The sequence below is a fragment of the Engystomops pustulosus genome, chromosome 3 (assembly GCF_040894005.1).
Source record: "Engystomops pustulosus chromosome 3, aEngPut4.maternal, whole genome shotgun sequence".
Lineage (NCBI taxonomy): Eukaryota > Metazoa > Chordata > Amphibia > Anura > Leptodactylidae > Engystomops > Engystomops pustulosus.
Genome location: NC_092413.1, coordinates 29314258 through 29336902, shown reverse-complemented (window position 1 = coordinate 29336902; position 22645 = coordinate 29314258).

Below are 22645 nucleotides of genomic sequence, written 5' to 3'. Positions count from 1 at the left end.
GCAGCACCTCTAACCCTGTCCTTTGCTGTCCCCATACAGTATAATATCCCCGAAGGTGCCCACACACCACATAATCCCACTGAGATGACCAACATTATCACTCCTTTGTGGCATTGTACAACGGCCCCCACATGGTATAATGCGCCCCTGTCATCCAGATATGGTCCAATTCCTCTTTCCTATTGCCCCACATACTGTTAAATGCCCCCTTACTGGTCCTCTCTACCACTGTGTAATGTCCCCCTTCCTATGACACCTACTGTGCAACCCATCCTGTAGCCCTGTGAGTTAAGTATGACCCCTCTCACACTATATAATGACGGTGTGTACTGTATATTGCCTCCCACTTTGTAAAGCGGCCTTCCAGTGGTCCCCACTGCATAATGTTCTCTGAATTGTATATTGCCCCCTGTTGTGACCTCCATTTAGTCGAGCACTGTGTAGCCTGTATTTTTGACTGGCCCGCGTGACCACCAGCCATGATCCCGGTTGCATCCCGTGGGCGGGTAGTCACAAATACTCAGCCTGTACACATGCTGCCATATGTGATTGCTTGTAATACACTCCCTGTTCTGACACTATGCACAGCACCAGTCCCAGCGCCGGCAGCGCAATGACGCCACTACATCACTGGTGCCTTACTGCAGGACAGAAGATGCCACTGGAGCCCAGATGGGGCACTATAAATAGGAGAATAATGGAGGGGGGGCAATTTTAAAAAAGGGCATAATAAAAGGGGGTATAATAGAGGGGCATTATGAAAATGGAAAAAAGAAGATGGGCATTATAAATGGGGGCATAATAGAGGTGGCTTTAGAAAAGGACAAATAAGAAGACAGGGCACTTTAAAAGGGGGAATAATGGAGGGGGCATTACAAAAGGGGGCATAAGGAGAGGGCACTATAAACTGGGGTAAAATGGAGGAGAGCATAAGGAGAGGGGGCACCATAAATTGGGTATAATGAGAAGGAGAGTTATAAACGGGGGCATTATGAAAGGGGGGGGGGGGCGTAATTGAAGATGGGGGGAGTAATGACAAGTCATGAAAGGGAACATTATGAATGGGGGCATTAGAAATGGTGAAAAAAGAGGTGGCATTACGTGTAAGTGAAGTATATTAGTCTAGCCCTCTAAAACCATTACAATTTATCATGTGGCCCTATGGAAAAATTAATTGCCCACCTCTAATTTAGATAATGGCTCCCCCCCCCCTCAGAAAACTGCACTGCCTACTGTCCCATTATTGTGCCCCTCACAGTATAATGCCCCCTCTTCACTATTTGTTGCTCCAATATTGTGATCCCCCCGCTCCCTTATTGCTAAAATTATAGAAGAAAATCATAAAAATATAAAACCTAATGTTCATAGGCTAGGGGGAAGCCTTTCCGAAAGTGTAGGAGTGATAGTAGAATTGGAGATTCTAGTATAAGTAGAAGTCTCTTAAAGTCTGACCATCGGTGAAGATAACTTGAGCTAAATTTACTTGACTAAAACTTGACCTATTCAGAAACTAGGTCATCAATATTAAATTGCTGGGTTGGACTCCTGACTCTCCTGTTCTGATGAGTAATGAGACCTCTTCATTGCACAATGCCATACAGTGCATAGTGGCAGAACTTGGTATTACAGCTCAGCACTATTCATTTTAAAGGAAGTTCAAAAAGTGTCTCATGAACATTACATCACCGACCTGTAATAATAATAATTTCTTTATTTATATAGCGCACACAGATTACACAGAACTTGCCAAATCGGTCCCTGCCCCCAATGGGGCTCACAATCTAATAAACCTACCTGTATGTTTTGTAGTGTGGGAGGAAACCGAAAGACCCGGAGGAAACCCATGCAAATACAGAGAGAACATACAAACTCTTTGCAGATATTGACCCTGGAACTTGAATCCAGGACCCTGCGTTGCAAGGCTGTAATGCTAACCACTGAGCCACCGTGATGGCCTGTGAACCATAAGTTGTCTTTATTGGAGCTATGGTCCTTCTTTAAAAAAACTGACTGTGGAAGGGGGCTTATACTTTCATGGATATGGTATATGTTATACAATATATGATATTGATGAATATTCCAACGATTAGTCATGAATATGTTAGTCCCATAAATCCCTTTTAAAGTAGTTACAATAACATTCTAGTCCTTTAAGTATTCCGCAATCCCTTTAAAGCTATACAGGGCCATGTTCACATGGACACAGCACAATATTCCATGCTAGTTACACAGCATATTATATACTCTGCATGTGAACCTACCATACGATTTCCATCATTGTTCTTGTCAGAAGACATAACAATCTTATAGAGAATCAATGAAAGAAGGTGAAATCAATGGTGTATTTCTCCTTGTATTACAGTCACAGGAATCTATAGAATGAATACTATGAATCACAACAAAAGAAAACACAGGTGAACGTATATAAAGAGAGGAAAAAGAAATTATAGATATATCAGACACAATGGGACACATTTACTAAGTGTCGCGCGGTGCACTTTTGTCAGACTGTGCACGTTCTTAATGGCTAAAACGGCTTGCACAGGTATTTAAGAAGTGTCTGCGCTGTGATTGTGGCACACGCAACCGTAGTGGCGCAGCTGCGCTGGCTTCCATGCGACACAAATTGCGGCACATTTACTTACCCGGTCCCTGATCCGGAATGTCAGTTGAGGATGCACTCTGCCGCAATTCACTAAGATCGTGCGCCCGATATCATGCATGTGTCGCTTCCCCGCTGAGGTCCGCCGGAGTTCACCATCTTCTTCCCGGTGTATGTAAGTGCATGGCTTGCGACACAATTTTAAATGTTAAATCCCGCACGTTGTCCGAATCAGTCGGATCGTCCAACGGCCCGCCGCCTGATTTGTGTCGCGTGAAAGCCGGCACGATTGCGTCACAATCTGATCGCGTGCAACACAATCCCCGGCGCGATCCCCGAAAAGTCGGGAAACCCGACGAAAATACGGCCGCAGAACCCTTATTAAATAAGCCCCATAGTGTTGCACGCCCTATGTTAACCGGTTAAGGACCGGGCCCTTTCCCGTTTTTTCATTTCCATTTTTCACTCCCCACCTTCAAAAATCGATAACTTTTTTATTTTTACACGTAAAAAGCTATGTGATGGCTTGTTTTTTGCGTAACAAATTGCACTTCATAGTGATTGCATTGAATATTCCATGCCATGTACTGGGAAGCGGGAAAAAAATTCCAAATGCAGTGAAAATGGTGAAAAAACGCATTTGTGTCGTATTCTTGTGGGCTTGGATATTACGGCTTTCACTTCACGCCACAAAAGACGTATCTAATTTATTCTTTGGGTCAATACGATTACAGGGATACCAAATTTGTATAGGTTTTATAATGTTTTCATACATTTACAAAAATTAAAACCTCATGTACAAAATTTTTTTTTTTATTTTGCCGTCTTCTTGTGCTTATAACTTTTTCATACTTTGTTGTATGGAGTTGATGGTGGTGTCATCTTTTGCGACTTTTGATGATGTTTTCAGTTATATTATTTTTAGGACTGTACGACCTTTTGATCACTTTTTATAGAATTTTAAATTTTTTTTTAAATGGCAAAAAAGTGGCAGTTTTGACTTTGGACGCGATTTTCCGTAACGGGGTTAAAAGCAGTGAAAAACCGTTATCATATTTTGATAGATCGGGCATTTTCGGACGCGGCGATACCTAATGTGATTATGATTTTTACTGTTTATTTAGATTTATATCAGTTCTAGGGAAAGGGGGGTGATTTGAATTTTTAGGTTTTTTTATTATAATTTTTTTTTTTTACTTTTTTTTTATTTTTATTTTTACTATTTTTCAGACTCCCTAGGGTATTTTAACCCTAGGTTGTCTGATCGATCCTACCATATACTGCCATACTACAGTATGGCAGTATATGGGGATTTTACTCCTCATACATTACAATGTGCTGAACGAATGGGTTAACCCGAAGTAGCTTCGGGTCTTCGTGAGACCCGAAGTTACCATGGCGGTAGGGTAAGGTAGATCCGGTGGTAGGTGCATCTAACATATGTAAGGATAGCCCTTTTTAGGGCTAATCCTTTACTCCCCTCTATCTTTTATAATCTTTAATCAGGGAATATGCAAATTTTCTAAAGAGGCTACTGGGGCTGGAGTAGCCGGAGCTGAGGCTACGCCGCGTAGATACTCCACGCCCCAGTAGCCTCTTTGATCCTCCCACCAGATAGCTTCAGCGCGCAGATATGAGGAGCTGAGCACACTCGTCCGTGAAACCGGAGGTCCACGCATGCGCGGTAGCTCTGGCTTCGGAGCCCAGATTGCACAGCCGGCCTGCATTCTGCGCATACGCAGAACTCCGGTTTCGCAGACGAGTGTGCACAGCTCCGCGTGCTGAAGCTATCTGGTAGGAGGATCAAAGAGGCTACTGGGGCATGGAGGAGCCGCTCTGTGTAGCCTCAGCTCCGGCTACTTCACGCCCCAGTAGCCTCTTTAGAATATCTGCATATTCCCAGATTAGAGATTATAAAAGATAGAGTGGAGTAAAGGATGCTTCTACCACCGTATCTACCTTAATAGGTAGATCCGTGGTGGTAGGTTTCCTTTAAAGCCTCAAGGGTCCCTATTCGAGGGGCACTTTTGCATGGCTTACTATCCTACAAAATTGTATTGTCTACCGATGAGAATAGATACTATACATGATTAGTCCAAAGTTAAGTGGGAGAGGGATGGGGGTTAACGGGAACTTGTCAGGGATTGGGATACTAAACATATGGAGCTGTGATTTAGTGTCCTGATTTGCCATAAAGCTTTAGTCCATGGATTCTATAAAAAAAAAAAAGTTCAGAGAAGATCCCGATAAGTCGTATAAAACGCAGCTCTGGTGCTTCCAACACCTATCGACAAAATACAACCCCATTCTATTCATGCACCAAGCATAAAAGTCGTGCCATGAAGCTGGGCTGTACTACGTAGGCTTCACTGGGTGACTCCTCAAACACCAAGAGCTCCGGACCGAGGTAAGAAGAAAGGATTTTCTTCCAGGGCACTTATAATACAGGGTGATTTGTTTAGCTAAACTACCAATCCATAAGGATCTGTGGATGGTTTAGGGTCGCAAAACGCTGTGACAGGTTACCTACCTAACTCGAAGGCAGGTGGGATGGTGGCTTAGTGGTCAGCACTACAGCCTTGCAGCACTGGGGACCTGGGTTCAAGTCCCAGGGTCAACATCCGCAAAGAGTTTGTATGTTCTCTTCGTGTTTGTGTGGGTTTCCTCCGGGTCCTCTGGTTTTCTCCCATATCCCAAAACATACTTATAGATTGATTAGATTGTGAGCCCCATTGGGGACAGGAACTGATTTGCCAAGCTCTGTGCAGCGCTGTGTAATCTGTGTGTGCTATATAAATAAAGGAATTATTATTATGGCTTTGATTGGCCAATCGCAGCCATGGCTTATAGCTAGGGGCGTTAATTTGCAAGCATCACACACGGGCGAAGTTAGCGTCGACCCATGATAAATTGGCCCTTGAATCCTAAACGGGATCAGTGGATCCGCCCAATTGTATTGTGTAGCTTTATTATCAATAATTACAGAAAACATGACACAGGAATGATACTTTCCGCTTCCCACACTTCTTTACCGTATTAAAGGAGTTTTCAAGTTGTTTCTTAGCATATCAGTTTACATAACATAAAATCAGTAGTCGGCAGTGTAACATTATATAATTCCATACATATTGTAACACAGCCTGTTATGTGTCCTCAACTTGTTCTGAAATATCCAAAATCTCATGTACTGAATCGACTTCAAATTCCTCTTTTTGGGGCCAAGGCTTAAAAGTAAACAAAAAGTCTTGAGGAAGGCAGATGGGCGTTAGGAATTAGAGGTGTAGAAAGAAGGGGGATGGGAAAAGATGTGGAAAGTCAACGGCTGGAAGGACAGCACAAAGAGCATTCACAGACAGAAGGAAAAAGAAGTAGCATTGTGAGGGAGAGTGGGGATGAAAAACATGGAGGGGAGAGCGCTGGACTGAAAGGCTTATTACATACATGAGGTAACATACAGGACAGGGAGGAAAAGCAATAGGGACACTCTAAATGTTATATAGGACACAGCGTTATATGTTACATTACATAATGATCATATGTAACTGGGAACACATATAGAGAGGTATCAGCACTGTACAACAGGGGCTGCAATGTATAAGGTTACAGGTTATATCTGAAAAAAACAACATTGATATCACAGTAAATCATAAATACCAGAATAGGAAAAATGAGTAAAATTACAGAGGGCTAATAGTGATGGGGGTCAGCTGCAGGAGACTATACTTTTTTCAATGTAGTCTGCACGTGCCCAGTTTTTTCATGGAAGCACAGAGTTATTAACCATTGAAGTCTTCTGCTCAATGCCCATGGGACTGGAAAAGCAATGTCTTGTGTAATCTTTTTTTTTAATATCTGCAAAGAGTTTGTATGTTCTCTCCGTGTTTGCATGGGTTTGCTCCGGGTCCTCTGGTTTCCTCCCACACTCCAAAACATACTGGTAGGTTGATTAGATTGTGAGCCCCAATGGGGACAGGGACTGATTTGGTAAGCTTTGTGCAGCGCTGCATAATCTGTGTGTGCTATATAAATAAAGAATTATTATTATTAATATGTTATGTCAGTACTGTGACTTCGCTGTGTGTATTATCTCTGTACTGTGATGTTAATTTGTGTATTATCCCTGTATTTTATGCTATGGCATCACTGTGTGTATTATCCCTGTACTCTGACATCACTGTGTGCATTATCCCTGTACTCTGACTTCACTGTGTGCATTATCCCTGTAATGTCTAATAATGATAATTAATGTCTCAATTATCTCTGTGAAATCTCTGTGACTGTACTGTCACAATAAATTGTGTACAGTATTATCCCACTTCTGTAACATCACATGGGCATTATCCTTGTACTGTGACATCACTGTGTGCATTATCCAAGTATTGTGATAACATTATGTGCATTATTCCTTTACTGTGACATCACTGTGTGCATTATCCTAATACTGTGACATCACTGTGTGCATTATCCTTATACTGTGATATCACTGTGTGTATTATCCTTATACTGTGATATCACTGTATGTATTATGCTTATACTGTGATATCACTGTGTGTATTATATCTATATTCTGACATCCCTGTCTCCATTATCCCTGTGAAATCACTGTGACTGTGTCTCTACATTGTGTGTTATTTCTGTACACCAACATCACTGTGTGTATTATCCCTGTACTGACAACTCCATGTTGTACAGGTGGTCCCCTATTTAAGGACACCCGACTTACAGATGACCCCTAGTTAAAGACGGACCCCTCTGCCCACTGTGACCTCTGGTGACCTCTCTGGATGCTTTATTTCAGTCCCAGGCTGCAATGATCAGCTGTAAGGTGTCTGTAATGAAGCTTTATTGTTAATCCTTGGTCCCATTACAGCAAAACATTTTAATACTCCAATTGTCACTGCAGCAAAAAAAAAAATTGTCTGGAACTACAATGATAAAATATACAGTTTCGACTTACATTCAAATTCAACATAAGAACAAACCTTTGGAACCTATCTTGTACGTAACCCGGGGACTGTCTGTACTGTGACATCACTGTGTGCATTATTCCTTTACTTTGACGCCATTACGTGTTATCCCTGTACAGTGATATCACTGTGTGCATTGTCCCTATACTGTGACCTCTAGGTGCTAAGATCTGGAGCTTGAGGATTTTATAAGGTCATCTTCTGACCTGTATATGTTAGTGTATTTTTTAGCTGTTATTAAAAATGTCCCGCTTACTTGCTAGATATCAGATTTGGTTGACTGCAGTGCGCTGAACAATTTGCAGGGAGTTTACATTTCCCCCAACCTGCAAGATAATGCAATAAGCATGTACTAGGGAATTGCTTTTCAAGGGCAAGTAAGACATCATTGGAAGACAAGCAGCAAGTCTCAGCCTCTCCCTCTAATGTACACATTCAAAAAGGTAAAAGTGGAATTGCTCCTGTGTATTGGTTTCAAGCCCTGATATTGTATAACACTCACGTAACCTTTCACATGGTGTCGTACAGGCTGTGATCCTGGATGGGTCTAAGTGTAAACCAGCGCTGTCTGAATGTACGCCTTGCACTTTTCACTACCGTCAACAGTGCACGTTAGTAAAACTGATATAAGAATGGGGTAATACATACACTTATAATTAGCTAGAATATTATTTGTAATGAGAAAATCAGCACAACATAAACCAAAATTAATGGACATGTGCACACTCAGATAGGACTGGGCAAACAAGTATCTCCCCCTCCCCTTTTAAGGGCTAATCCTCACGTTCCCGCACTTTTTTGATAAGTTTTATTATTCCGATATGCAAATTTTTTATGCGGCTACTGGGGCGTGGAGTAGCCGCAGCTGAGGTTACACGGCGCGGCTACTCCACGCCCCAGTAGCCTCTTTTCTCCTCATACTGAAAATCTTCAGTGCACAGCTCCTTGCAGCTGTGCGACCCTCGTCAGACGAATCTGCTGTCTGCGCATGCGCAGAACAGCAGGCCCGCGCCTGCGCAGTAACTGCTCCGAAGCCGGAGCTGCACAGGCCCGGGCCTGCTGTTCTGCGCATGCGCAGACAGCATATTCATCAGACGAGGGCTCGCAGCTACGAGGAGCTGCGCGCCGAAGATTTTTGGTAGGAGGAGAAAAGAGGCTACTGGGGCGTGGAGTAGCCCGTGTGACCTCAGCTGCGGCTACTCCACGCCCCAGTAGCCGCATAAAAAAATTTGCATATAGGGATAATAAAACTTATCAAAAAAGTGCGGGGACATGAGGATAAGCCCTTAAAAGGGCCATCCTCATGTCCTATTGATCCACCTACCACCCGATCTATCTTTATAGGTAGATTCGTGGTGGTAGGTTCCCTTTAAGGAAGCACCGCTGCAAGGTAAAGTGAAAAAAAACTCATTACTGAAACAACCTTGATCAAACTTTGGTGTAGGGAAGAATATGGGCTTAAAAGGACATAGCTCACCATAATGTTATTACAATGTATATTTCACTTGTCTTTTATAATTTAACTAAGACTATGATCAAATCAACTTATGACAAAAAAAACACTCATCTCACCGCCACACCCTCATTCATAGGATTAAATATATGTAGCCAAGTACTAAATGAAGAAAAAGTAAGAGGGAGGACAGGACCTGAGCTTACCCAGAAACTCTGTGCCTGCCTACTTGCCAGGGCCTGCGCTTCACCATATGTGGCAGTTGGACAACAGTCCTTCCTCTGGGTATGTGCACATAACAGATAACAAACTAACAGAGAGACAAACACAAGCAAAACCAGGATGGAGGCAAGGTACAGAATCGTGAAGCAAAGAGTAGTCCAATAACAAAGTCAGAGTGCACAGCAATAAGCACAACAGAAAACACATGTGGCACATAATGGCACAGATATTTGTGCAGAACAGATGACAAACAAACACAAGAACAAAACAAGAAAATCAGGTGAAAACCAAGATGGCCGCAAGGTACATAATGGCAAGACAAAGAAAAGTCAAGTAACAAAGCAACGGTCAGAGTACACAGCAAGAAGCACAATAGAGACCAATATAGCAGCAAGAGACCAATATAAACTGGAGACTGCCTTATGGTGCACGATGTCCAAAGCGCTAGACCGAAGTGCAGTAATTTGCTAAGAGAAAGAATTTAAGTTCTGTTAAGTACACATTTCTTGCATTGTATTCTTACTTGTTCGTCAGGGGCGTAACTACAGGGGTAGCAGCCATAGCAGCTGCTATTGGGCCCACAGTGTCAGAGGGCCCCGACATCTGGGGTATTGGGTGTGAATATGCTATATGTATGTATTTGTGATGTGTATATGCTCTAAATGTGTTTGCATATGTGATGTGTATATGCTGTATGTCTATGTATATGATGCATGTGTATACATGGTAGTGTATATACTGTATGTATATTTTTAAGGGGTAAGTGGGGCCCATTCAGAAATCCGCTATGGGGCCCTGCCTTTCCTAGTTACGCCACTGTTCTTCGTGACTTCTAGGTGGTAGGAATCTACATGCAGTCTGTGTATCATGTTGAGGCAGTCCCCTATACAGCAGATGGAATGTGACATCAGAGCAGAGATACAAACCTACATTCTGTATTATATCCATCATTGTATGGACATTGGCTGTAGAATAATCCTGGTCTTCAGTGATTCAGTGACGTTCACAAAAGTTATGGCAGTGACTTCAATACAACAGCCCGGAGCTCAGAAATAAATTATACTGCTATAGGTTTTAATGAAACATGTTTGAGAGCCTCAAACAAAGGACACCCTTGTATTACTCAGGAAGATCTGTCTAGGCAAGACTCTTTTATAACATAGCGGATATTAACGTGATTGCCATAATAACTAGCTAGTAAAGTTTTGCAAATGAGTTATACAACTCATATACAGTTCATTTATATAAGTGTAATGACATAAAGACAAGACGAGCTACATATAGGACAATGGGGCACATTTACTTACCCGGCCCATTCGCGATCCAGCGGCGCGTTCTCTGCGGTGGATTCGGGTCCGGCCGGGATTTATGAAGGCAGTTCCTCCGCCGTCCACCAGGTGGCGCTGCTGCGCTGAAAATCTTCTGAACGCGCCGGAATGCACCACCTCGGACCAGGTGAAGGTAAGCGCTTCGCAAGCGACACTTTTCGGGTTTTTAAATGCGGCGGTTTTTCCGAATACGTCGGGTTTTCGTTCGGCCACGCCCCCCGATTTCCGTCGCGCGCATGCCGGCGCCGATGCGCCACAATCCGATCGCGTGCGCCAAAAACCCAGGGCAATTCAGGTACAATCGGCGCAAATCGGAAATATTTGGGTAACACGTCGGGAAAACGCGAATCGGGCCCTTAGTAAATGACCCCCAATATGTACAGGATTCTCAGCTCCTCCTGCTCTATAACATGCTGCCTACAGATAGGAAACCTAGGTACAATCTGCTCAGCTCCTCCTGCTCTATAACATTCTGCCTGCAGATAGGACACTAGATACAATCTGCTCAGCTCCTCCTTCTCTATACTATAATGCTTGCAGATAGGACACTATGTGCAATCTGCTCAGCACCTCATGTTCTATAAAATGCTGCCTGAAGATAGGATACCATATACAATCTTCTCTGCTCTACAACATGCTGCCTGCAGATAGGATAATATATAAAATCTGCTCGTCTCTACGACATGCTGCATGCAGATAGGACAATATATACAATCTGCTCGGCTCTACAACATGCTGCCTGCAGATAGGATAATATATAAAATCTGCTCGTCTCTACGACATGCTGCCTGCAGATAGGACAATATATACAATCTGCTCGGCTCCTCCTGCTCTATAGCATGCTGACTGCAGATAGGACACTATGCACAATCTGCTCAGCTCCTCCTTCTTTATAACATGCTGCCTGCAGATAGGACACTATGTACAATCTGCTTAGCTCCTCCTGCTCTATAACATGCTGCCTGCAGATAGGACACTATGTACAATCTGCTTAGCTCCTCCTGCTCTATAACATGCTGCTTGCATATAGGACACTATGTACAATCTGCTCAGCTCCTCCTGCTCTATAACATGCTGCCTGCAGATAGGACACTATGTACATGACCAGGCAATGGCCGAGTTCGGCACACAGGGAAAGACCCACAATACCCCCCTAGCCTGACCACCACCTAGCTACAAATAAAAACAGACACATTTATTAGTTGGAAAGGTGAATGGTCACAGCTTTATTGCAAATGGATGTCAATCTGAAAAACAGGAAACATTTGTTAACATAATAATAAAATACATCAACATAAAAAATTGACGGCAAAGTTCTTGGCAACAACCCTAATTGGCATAGGATAAAAAACGTAACCAAAACCACCGTTTTACCTCATTGTCTCCATAAACCATAAAAATGCACGCTCAGCGCACGAGAACCACACCCCCAGCTCCACTTTGCCGCCAACCTCCTAGCAAAATGGCGAACGAAGATGTGGCCCTAGACCAAACCAACTCGGAGACAATGAAAACCAACATTCCACCTTGATACCGATCCCAAGGGGAAAAACCACCAACCTCACATCAATAACCTCACCTTACTGATACTTCGTGGCTATCTTTTTCGTAACCACACTTTAAGTGTACCACTGGCTGTTGCCAAGAACCCGCCACCTTACAAAAACATGCCTCCTCACTCCCTAACCTAAGACCCTTACAAGAATCTTATTTCTACTTGTATCCCAACTCCCCAAAAACACACATGTGTTCCCTAAACAAAACAAACTAAAGGGAGGGTGGGTGGGACAATTTTTTCTGGCCAGAATGAGGCCAACTCTTCCTGCCACTGCCTAAATAACCTCTAACTCCACCCCCCATTTTAAGTTCCCCCTATCCCTAACACTGTTATTCTCCTCCCCCAATAGAATTCCACCCATGTATTATATGTCCCTCCCTGCCAAGCCTGTCATGCCCGCTCTACGCCCAGCTGCGCAGGCTCCGCTCTCCCATTCTGCTCAGCAGAACTACCAGGAATTTAAGACTACTATTTACTCCACCTCCCCCATTCCCAGACTTCTTTTTATGGTGCACTAGAGCTCTGGAATGCTCTACCCCAGAAATTTAGATAAATTCACAACATCCAGTAAGAGTTCCCTGATCCCTTCATTTAACGGTATTTCCTACTGTTCTTGCTCCATAATTCATGTATTTTCTGGCTAATGCAGCTTTTTGTGTCCTTCCATTTTTTTTTAAATTAAAGATGAAGTCTAGGAGTGTGTGGTCCTTTGATGTATAAACACCACTTTGGCTCCTTTGTGAGTAATTGGGGGGCAGCCTAGGTGGACTGGTGCCGTATCTAGACAGTTAGTGTCAGATAGTGAAGAAAAAAGATCATTGGGGGAGATTTATCAACAGTTCTACACTAGTTTTTGGCATATGAGGGCTGATATAATCGGAAATTCTGGCGCAGTGAAATAATATGCAATTATAATAGCAACTACTCCACCTCAGCGCCATGTGGGCCTGGAGGAGTTGTAGATGGGTGTGGGTGCTGGCGGAGATGGTGACCAGGGGGTGTTCCTGCCCCGTGCCTGCGTACTTTATAGAAACCTGCAAACCCCCGTTCGCAGATTTTTAAGCAAAACTACACCTGGTCGGACCTGGTGTAGTTTCACCTCAGCGGGGGAACATCAAACAGTAGTGGATTATAATCTAAGCGGTATGGGTGGTAGCCTGGGGCCCAAGGCTACTATGGGGTCCAGGGCCACCTGAACCGCACACCACATTTTATACTGAGAAGGACCTTCAACTATAAACTCCTTGTATATCCATTTCTGCTCTTAATATACATGTGCACAATACTCATTTTAGGATCATTGAAGGTCCTCCAAAGGTCCTAAAACCACAGATTGAAAGCAGGTAGGAGTTAGTGGTATAGCATGGCCACTACATATTGAGCATAGCTAAATACTGGCTGCAGCCTTCTCCTACCCTCTCTTCTCGATTGCGTTTTCCCACCCTCCCTTCCTTTGTTTGATGGGTTCTTTTTCAGTAACACATTGGGGCACATTTACTAAGGGCTTTGCGCCAGACTTTGGATATTCTTTTAGATGTAAATGGCTTGCACAGGTATTTAAGAAGTGTCCGCACCACTATTGTGTTGCATGCAACCGTTTTGTGGTACAGCTGCACTAGGCCCCATGTGACACAAATTAGGGGGTGTTCCGGAGCTCACTCGGACCGTGCGCCAGATTTAACATGCAAAGTCTGTCGCACGCCCTATGCTAAAGTTGGTGAACTCTGTCGGGCCAGTGCAAGGAAGCGACAGATTCATGATTTCTGGTGCGCGTTCTTAATGAATCTGTAGCCCCGAGCATTATACGCGAGCAGAGCACTTTTAGTGCAGTTTCCCATATTTCCCATAAATGTGGCCCAATATGCGTTGTCACAGCTGGGGGATAGGTAGGGGTAGTCGGCCTACATGCCCATTGGCTGGCCGGCATACAGGTAGGTGGTTTTTGCACTGACTGTTCTTGTTGACAAATGTGTTAAATTGTTAATTAATAACTTTAAAAAATAACAAAAATATTACAATATTTAAGAATTTGATTGTTTATTTAATAATAAAGCTGTGGCTGACCCTCACGTCAATCCCCATATTAACGTTAAAACAATGGGGCTTATTTATTATTAAGGGTCCGTGGATGCACTTTTGTCAGACTTCCTGACATTTTCGGGTTTTGCACGGCTGTGACAGATATTTAACAGGGGATTGTGTTGCATGTGATCGGATTGTGGCGCAGCTGCGCTGACCTTCATACGACAGAAATTGGGGGATGTGCCGACTGATTCGGACTGAGCGCAGGATTTAACTTTCAAATTGTGTCGTAAGACCAAGCACTTACATGCACCAGGAAGAAGAAGGTGAACTCCAGCGGACCTGAGCGGGGAAGCGACACATGAGCACACGATCTTAGTGAATCGCGCACAGTGCATTATCATCGGCCAATGCACTTTCTGTGAACTACTCCGGACAGGTAAGTAGATGTACCCCAATGTCTCTGTGTTTTTCATAGGTGGTGATGGTTTGGGATAAAAGGGGACTGCGCTCTAGGGGTTTGGGTTAAAAAATGTATCTGTGCCTTCCTGAATTACAGTAATTTGCTCTAGAAAATACCTGCATTAAAAAAAAAAAAAAAAAAAATCCACAGAGGAAAATGTAAAGAGATATCCCAGCTGCTAGAAGCTTGGAAATGCAGCTCTAGCGGAGGCACCGCTGCGCTTTCGTCCAACTTGTTGACCAGTCTCAAGTTGTTGAATAGCTCAAATACTTATCATATTTGTGGTTGCTCCACTCAGCGGGTTTACTCTGTTGTGCGTTACAAGGAACTGGCTTTTGTCACTCTCAGCTCCTTCTGCTCCATTTACATATGTATGCACACACCAGAGGGTGCGTGTGTCTCCGCACATTCAATGTGTGGCACGTTTACATTTTGTTATCCTTACAGGAAGTAAATGTATCAGTGGAGGATTGTACAACAGTACTTTGCAGAACCTTCAAGTCTCATTGAATAGTTTCTTTATTACTATTCACTGGAATGATATAATCTTCTACACTGATACATTCTGCTAATATCTATCCTTGTGTGTGCTCTAATATGAGTCTATATTATATTGTGCTTAGGAGAGTGTTTTCAACAGCTACATAATATATGGCATACAGTATAGCAAGCCAGTATACTAGCTTGTGAATCTGCAGCACTGAGAGGCTTCGGTAACATTACTGCCTCATTAGAATAATTTTTGAAGTTGATTTTAGAAGGAAGAAAGTCAAAATTACCACAGTCACGGTACCTGGATCTATGAGTAAGTTCCCCTGGTTTATCCATGCTGTACCAACTCTGATTGTCTTCCTATATCAACAGTATGGGGGGTATCAATCAACCTATTGGGGGACAAAACCAATCATGAGAACAAATCCCCACAGTCCCCCAAAATAGGGATCCTGATCTCACAAACCGAAATGGACGATGCAGTAGGGCGAACATTCAACAATACAGGAAAGACTGAAATTGCTGAGCATATCGCATGATGTCGCTTGTGACATTGGGGGTCTTTTACTAAGGGCCCGATTCGCGTTTTCCCGACGTGTTACCCGAATATTTCCGATTTGCGCCGATTTCCCCTGAATTGCCCAGGATTTTGGCGCACGCGATCGGATTGTGGTGCATCGGCGCTGGCATGCACGCGACGGAAATCCACCGCAGAGAACCCGCAGAGAACGCGCGCCGGGTAAGTAAATCTGCCCCATTGTGTATAAGGAAATCACATAGGGGTTTTCTTATAATTGGTTTTGCCGAACTTTTTGGCCCAAAAAAGTTAAAGCACCTTTTTGACTTCACAAATGCAAGGGGTTTGTGTGACAGAAATCGGGTGACATGCCATCGAACGATCCCACTGATTTGGAATGAACGCAGGATTTAAGATTCAAATTGTGTCGCAAGACAATGCACTTACATGCACCAGGAAGAAGAAGGTGAACTCCGGCGGACCTGAGCAGGGAAACCACACATGCAGGATATTGGGCGCACGCTCTTATGCAGGATCGGGTAAGTAAATGTGCCCCCTTGTGTGGCCGCACCCTTAGGTAATGGTAATTGAAACTTCTGGAGCAGCGGTTCTCAACTTGTTAGTATTGACCCCTTTAGGGGGTCAAACAACCCTTTTACAGGGAGTCACCCAAGATCATGGGAAATATGTGTATTCTGATGGTTTTAGAAACTGAGACACCACTCCTACCTCCTGCATGTGACTCTTATCTCCAGCGTGTAGCTCCTATCGGAGATAGAACTTGTGTGCGCTGCTGTTCACCACCTAGCGCTACATGCGATTTCTGATGACGTATCCTCCTGCTTCAGGTCAAAGGCTGCAGAAGCCTATGACCAGAGATGATCCGCGCAGGCGAACGTCTGATGTCATCACACCTCGTCTGCATTTCCTTATGCCATTGGGGTTATCACCAGAGGTATTTCTGTGACTACTGGCTCCTTGGGGACATCACTGTCACCGCTGGCTACTAGGGGCATAGTTCCTCTAGGGCAAATCAATTTACATAATTTCTATAGTGCTTTGGTGTTCTCAGTGGTAACTGACAGGAAACCTACTAGTATTTTTGCTACTTCGGTCTTGTGTTTGCCTTAGAAGGGCCAACTGGCATTTTACTACTGTATAAATGTATCTTCTCCTCAACTGTTTAATTACAATATTACCATCATTAATAGCTCTTTGGGGGTGACCAGAAAGCTGAAGTCACAGTGCCTGCTTTCCAATAGATAAGTCACACTGCTTGCTCCCAGTAGCAAACTCACAGTGCTTGCAGCCCAGTAGCCAATTCACAGCGCCTGCAGCCCAGTAGCCAAGTCACAGTGCCTGCCTCCTAGTAGTCCAGTCACCGCGCTTGCTCCCTAGTAGTCCAGTCACCGCGCTTGCTCCCCAGTAGCCAAGACACATGTACTGCTCCCTGCTAGCCAAGACACATGTACTGCTCCCCAGTAGCCAAGACACATGTACTGCTCTCCAGTAGCCAAGTCACATGTACTGCTCCCCAGGAGCCAAGTCACAGCGCCTGCTGCCCAGGAGCCAAGTCACAGCGCCTTCTGCCCAGTAGCCAACTCACAGCGCCTGCTTTGGGGACAGGAATAGGAGCGTGGATGGGAGGGCTTGCTTAGCATTTTTTAGCTGTGGCAGTGTGTTATACACCAGCTGTAGTAGGAAAACTGTGATGGAATTCATTGCAGTCCAGAAGTACTACCTGTTGCTTGGATGTGGCTTTTGGGTCCATGCCCCTTGCCCTGCCCCCTAGTAAGCCCACACAGTATATTACCTAGAATAATGGCTCTTACAACGAATATTCTCACCTTGTACAATACCCCATTCCCCCTTCCCTCCTATTGTGGTCCCTTTTTATGACCCCCCTCTTATTATGAACCAGTCTTTGCTCCCCTCTCCTTTCATTGGTCTCCATTTCTCTGCTCCTTTTCCTTATTATGCTCCTTATCTGCCCCCCCCTCTTATTGTGCCCCACTTTTCTGCTCCCCTTCCTTATTATACTCCCCTCTCTGCTCCCCTTTAAATTGTGCTCCCCCTCGTATTGTGCTTCCCGTTTATGCTCCCCTTCCTTTTAATGTCCCCCTCTCTGTTCCCCCTCTTATGGCCCATCTTTGTTGAATAAAAATAAATAATCCGTACTCACCTTTCCTTATTCTGCCCGCAGGCCTTGAGTTTGACACCAGAGTATTAGGATGTGCCTATTATTACTATTATCGCTCATGTTTGTTTAGTTAGGGACTCAAGATACAAGCCAAAGTCAAAAGAACAGCTGCATTTTCTGAAAAGTGGCTACTGACTGCAGTAACTCAACTTGACCACTAAACAGAAAATGGAGCTGTTCTTCCCGGGTTCTGATATAATAGATGATGATTATTAATAAACTTTAACAGCATTAGTACAATTGCAATCTGGTTCACAGAAATATCATCCAGTCCAGCCCTTTACTAGGTAAAGAGGTGCAGTTTAACCGCATCCTATTATCCTATTATAAAATAAACATAACAAAAGTTGATATACAAGGAGTTCAAAGTCTATGTGGATTATTGCTATGTATTTTGATGTCATTTTATCAATGTTGGTTCCTTGAGGTTTCCTTTTTTTATTTCCAAATTGAAAGTAAATTCAGAAATGCCATAAAACGGAGATCTCTGCATTTGCCACTTCTGGTGTTCTTAGCTGAGGGTGGCTGTCCCTGATGAATTCCTTCCTGACATCACCTTGGACACTGTTGCTGCTAAAACATCAGCGATGTCGAGCTGACTTGGTCAGTAACTATCTGCTCTGTACCTGCCTATGATAATGATATAGAATCCTGGCTACAAGAAGAAGGAACCCAGAGCAGAAATCAAAATAAAGCCCCTAATTTGGGTATTAGGATATAGAAGGAACTACTGGCCCATTATTTATTCCCTATCCCCCTTCCAGACTACCCTTGGATGAGGCTACAGGCGGTCCCCTACTTAAGAACACTCGACTTACATACGACCCCTAGTTACAAACGAACCTCTGGATGTTGGTAATTCATTGTACTTTAGTCCTAGGCTACAATAAACAGCTATAAATGTCATCAAAGGTGTCTGTAATGAAGCTTTAGTGTTAATATTGATTCTTATGACAACCCAACATTTTTAAATTCCAATTGTCACAGAGACCAAAAAAATTCTGGCTGGGATTACAATGATAAAATATACAGTTCCGACTTACATACAAATTCAACTTAAGAACAAACCTACAGACCCTATCTTGTATGTAACCCGGGGACTGTCTGTATTTGGCTTGTGGAGCAATTACATGATAATCATTTCTCTCCTGTGGTTAACTATCCTGTAATTTATAATTAGGACAAGTTCACATTTCCGTTATTTCGTCAGCTTTTTGCATCAGTTACTGTGAGCCAAAGCCAGGATGGAAGACTGCAGAGAGATAAGATGCCTGTGCTGTACTTGGATTTATACACTGCAGCCAATAAGAAGAGGCAAAGCTTAAAGGGGGAGGGAGGAAGCAGCAGCCTGAACCAATAATGAGACAGGAGGTGTGGCTGAGACTCCCTGTAAGCACTATGGCTGAGATGTAGTCACAGGTCACAGCTCTTTCCTTATAGCAAGTAACGTAACGTCTGCTGAAATTAAACAACCCATAGACCATTTTTATTATTATTATTATTTTTGAGCTTATTAATTGACAGTCACTTTAATCCCAATAACCCATGAACTTTGTGGTACAGTACACAGACATTGCCTTAAATTGGACCATACGTTTCTGTTCGCCTCTGGGTTTGTACATGATAGCAAACAGACCGCATGTATCTGTAATACACACCCTTCACCTTCTTTGACTGACTGCGATACACTTTTGCTGAAATTTTAAGGCTAAGCCCATATGGAAAGGATTCAGCCCATACTGTATAGGGCAGGTGACTGCTGTATTATACAGCTGACATTCTTCTTCAACACATAAGATTGGTGCTGGCATTGATTTCGGATGTTAACCCCTTAAAGGGAACCTGTCATCAGCAAATGGCGTAATAAACCACTATCTGTATGTTGTCAAACAGTTAGTTTTCATTTCTTTCATGGACCAGTGTGGGGGCATCATCCAGAAAATCAAGTTTGAAGTGAGATGTAAATTGGTTGTATAAAGTCAAGAAGGCAGGGAGTTTTACACTGCTGGCTGCTGTGGCAGATAGCAACCAATCACAGCTCAGCTTTTATTTTGCCACAGCTTATTAACCCCTTAATGACGAGTGATGTATTACTTGGTCACACATCGGCTGCGGGTGTTTGGAGAGGGCTCGTGGGATGAACCCTCTCCATACATGGTGTGTGTTTGCTGCATATTGCAGCAAACACCCACCGATAACAATTGCGGGTGTTAAACATTTTATTGACGCTAGAAAATTAAAATATGCGGCCATATTGACTTAGATCGTCACCCCCGGTGACCTCATCAAGGAGCTGCGATCTGTCTCCATGATAGCCTCCAGTCATACAAAGATCAGAGGCTGACTGATTTTAGGATGGCACATTGTAACAGATGATGTGGGAAAGTCCCCATATACTGCCATACTCTAGTATGGTAGAATATGGTATGATCAATCAGACAACTTAGGGTTAAAGTACCACAGAGGGTCTGAAAAATAGTTGAACAAATTTTTTATACAGGAACTTTCCCTAGAACTGATATAAATGTAAATAAACAGTAAAAAGCGAGACAAAGAGAGTGAGACATAGATAGAGAGAGAGAGACAGACAGACAGAGAGAAACAGACAAAGAGAGTGAGACATAGATAGAGAGAGACAGACAGACAAAGAGAGTGAGACATAGAGAGTGAGACAGACATAGAGAGAGACGACAGAAAGAAACAAAGAGTGGATCCTTTTATTCCATCAAATGCGACATTTTCAAATAGATAGATAGATATGAGAGAGATAGATGATAGATAGATGATAGATAGATAGATAGATAGATAGATAGATAGATAGATAGATAGATAGATAGATAGATAGATGGAGGTATAGATATTGGGCCACATGTATCACTCGTTTTTTCTGTTGTTTTTGCGCCTCTTCATACCGGCGCACCGTTTTTAGCCATTTTGCAATTAAACGCCAAACTAGCCACGCAGCAAAAACAACCATGTTTCCCTCATCTATCTTACCAATCCAGATGTTTTGTTGTGCCTAACGATATTCAGCACTCGCGACTTTTCATCTAGGCGCAAAAACGGGCGCAAAAACACTCCAGCCCGAAGGTGGCGTTAACTGATAAGTAACACTGAGCCCCTGTGCAGGGCAGCTCATTCCCAGCAGCAGAGCTCAGCCAGACCATGCAGACACTAGAACAGATAATACAGACATGAGATACTCTGCAGACAGGACAAGCAGACTCTATTTACAGTTTATCACCTTCTATTTACAAAACATTCTGCAGAATCCTCAGCTCAGAGCAAGAGACAAGAGAACTTTGCAGAATTTTGAGATACTACTGACAAGTGTCCCCTGTGTAGCAGGATGACCACATTGGTGTCTGAGGAGGATACTAGCCAGAATTACAGGGGTGCAGCAGGAGACCAGCACTGGGGGATCCCCTCCAGGAGAAGCCACTGCTGAGGAGATCACTGGGTGCTGGGTGTCACACACGTGGGCTCTGCTGTGAGTGTTATCTAACATTGCGCCGAAACTGCGCCAAAATTGTATCTTAACTGTGTTAAAGTAAAGTGATTATTGAGACGCAGGAAATTAACTTATCACAGATGGTTGTAGCTTGTGATGATTCTCGCGCAACTACTACACTTAGGCGCACAAAAATCATAAATGTGGCCCATTGTTGATGCATTCTATTTTGTTATAGCTAAGAGCAGTTATTATCTATCCCTGGCAATGCTGGGGGCCACAGCTCGTATAATATAAACCCTAAAAACAAAGTTAAAAACATGTTGGACATCTGTGCGCCTCAAGTTGTCTGATCTAATAAAATAGAAAAATAATTACTCAATGTGGTGAACACTGTAATGGAAAAAATGTCTGCTTTTGGACAATTTCAACATAAATAAAAATTTTAATAACAAGTGTTCAAAAGGTTGTATAGCTCCAAAGGCTACATTCACACTGACGTGTGCCCGCCATACCGTAGCACTTAGCACGGTCACACGTCAGCGCCGGGGAGAGCGCCGCTCACCCCCACCCCTCTCCATAGAGAAACATGGGGCACAGCGCCATGGAACAGTATGGTGCCGCACTTGTATGGCTCCCATACGGCACCGTGCGTCCATTGCCGTCTATGGGGGAAGTATATCCGACGTATATATGTCAGCCGTATATACGTCCCCCATACGGCTGTTTGAATGCAGCCTTAAAGTGGTATCAATCCAGTGAAACAAAAGACACCTTACACACCTCCATACATTAAAGTATAAAAAGTGTATGATGACATGGAGAACAGTTTTCTTTTTTTTTTCTAAGATTGGATTTTATTACAAAAACTATGTAAATGCAATATGGGAGGTGTCATTTGGACCCAATAATGAAAGCCCTGAAAACAAACCTGTAAGAAAAAGGTGCAAGTGCATTTTTTTGTCAATTGCACCTCCTTTGGTATTTTTGTATCCAGCTTTTCAGTAAATTGCATGGAATATTAAACGGTACTACTAAGGCCCCTTCCACACTTGTGTTGCAGATCACGTCAGAGTTTCATCAGGGTGCGATCAGGGTTTGGTCAGTGAAAAACGCACATTTTGCATCAGAGTGCAATCAGTTTTCAGTCAGAGTTTGTTCAGTGTCTCAGTTTTTCACGCGCGTTTTCAATGCAATTTCAATGCGCTTTTCACGCGCAGATAATGCGCATGAAATGGACTCAGGGCTGAGCTCTATCTTTTCTATGGCAATTGATGCGTGAAAAACGCATTGCACTTGCAAGTGCCTCAGAGTGCAATGCGTTTTTGATGCATCTCCATAGACTTGTATGGTGCGTTTTTCACGCGCGT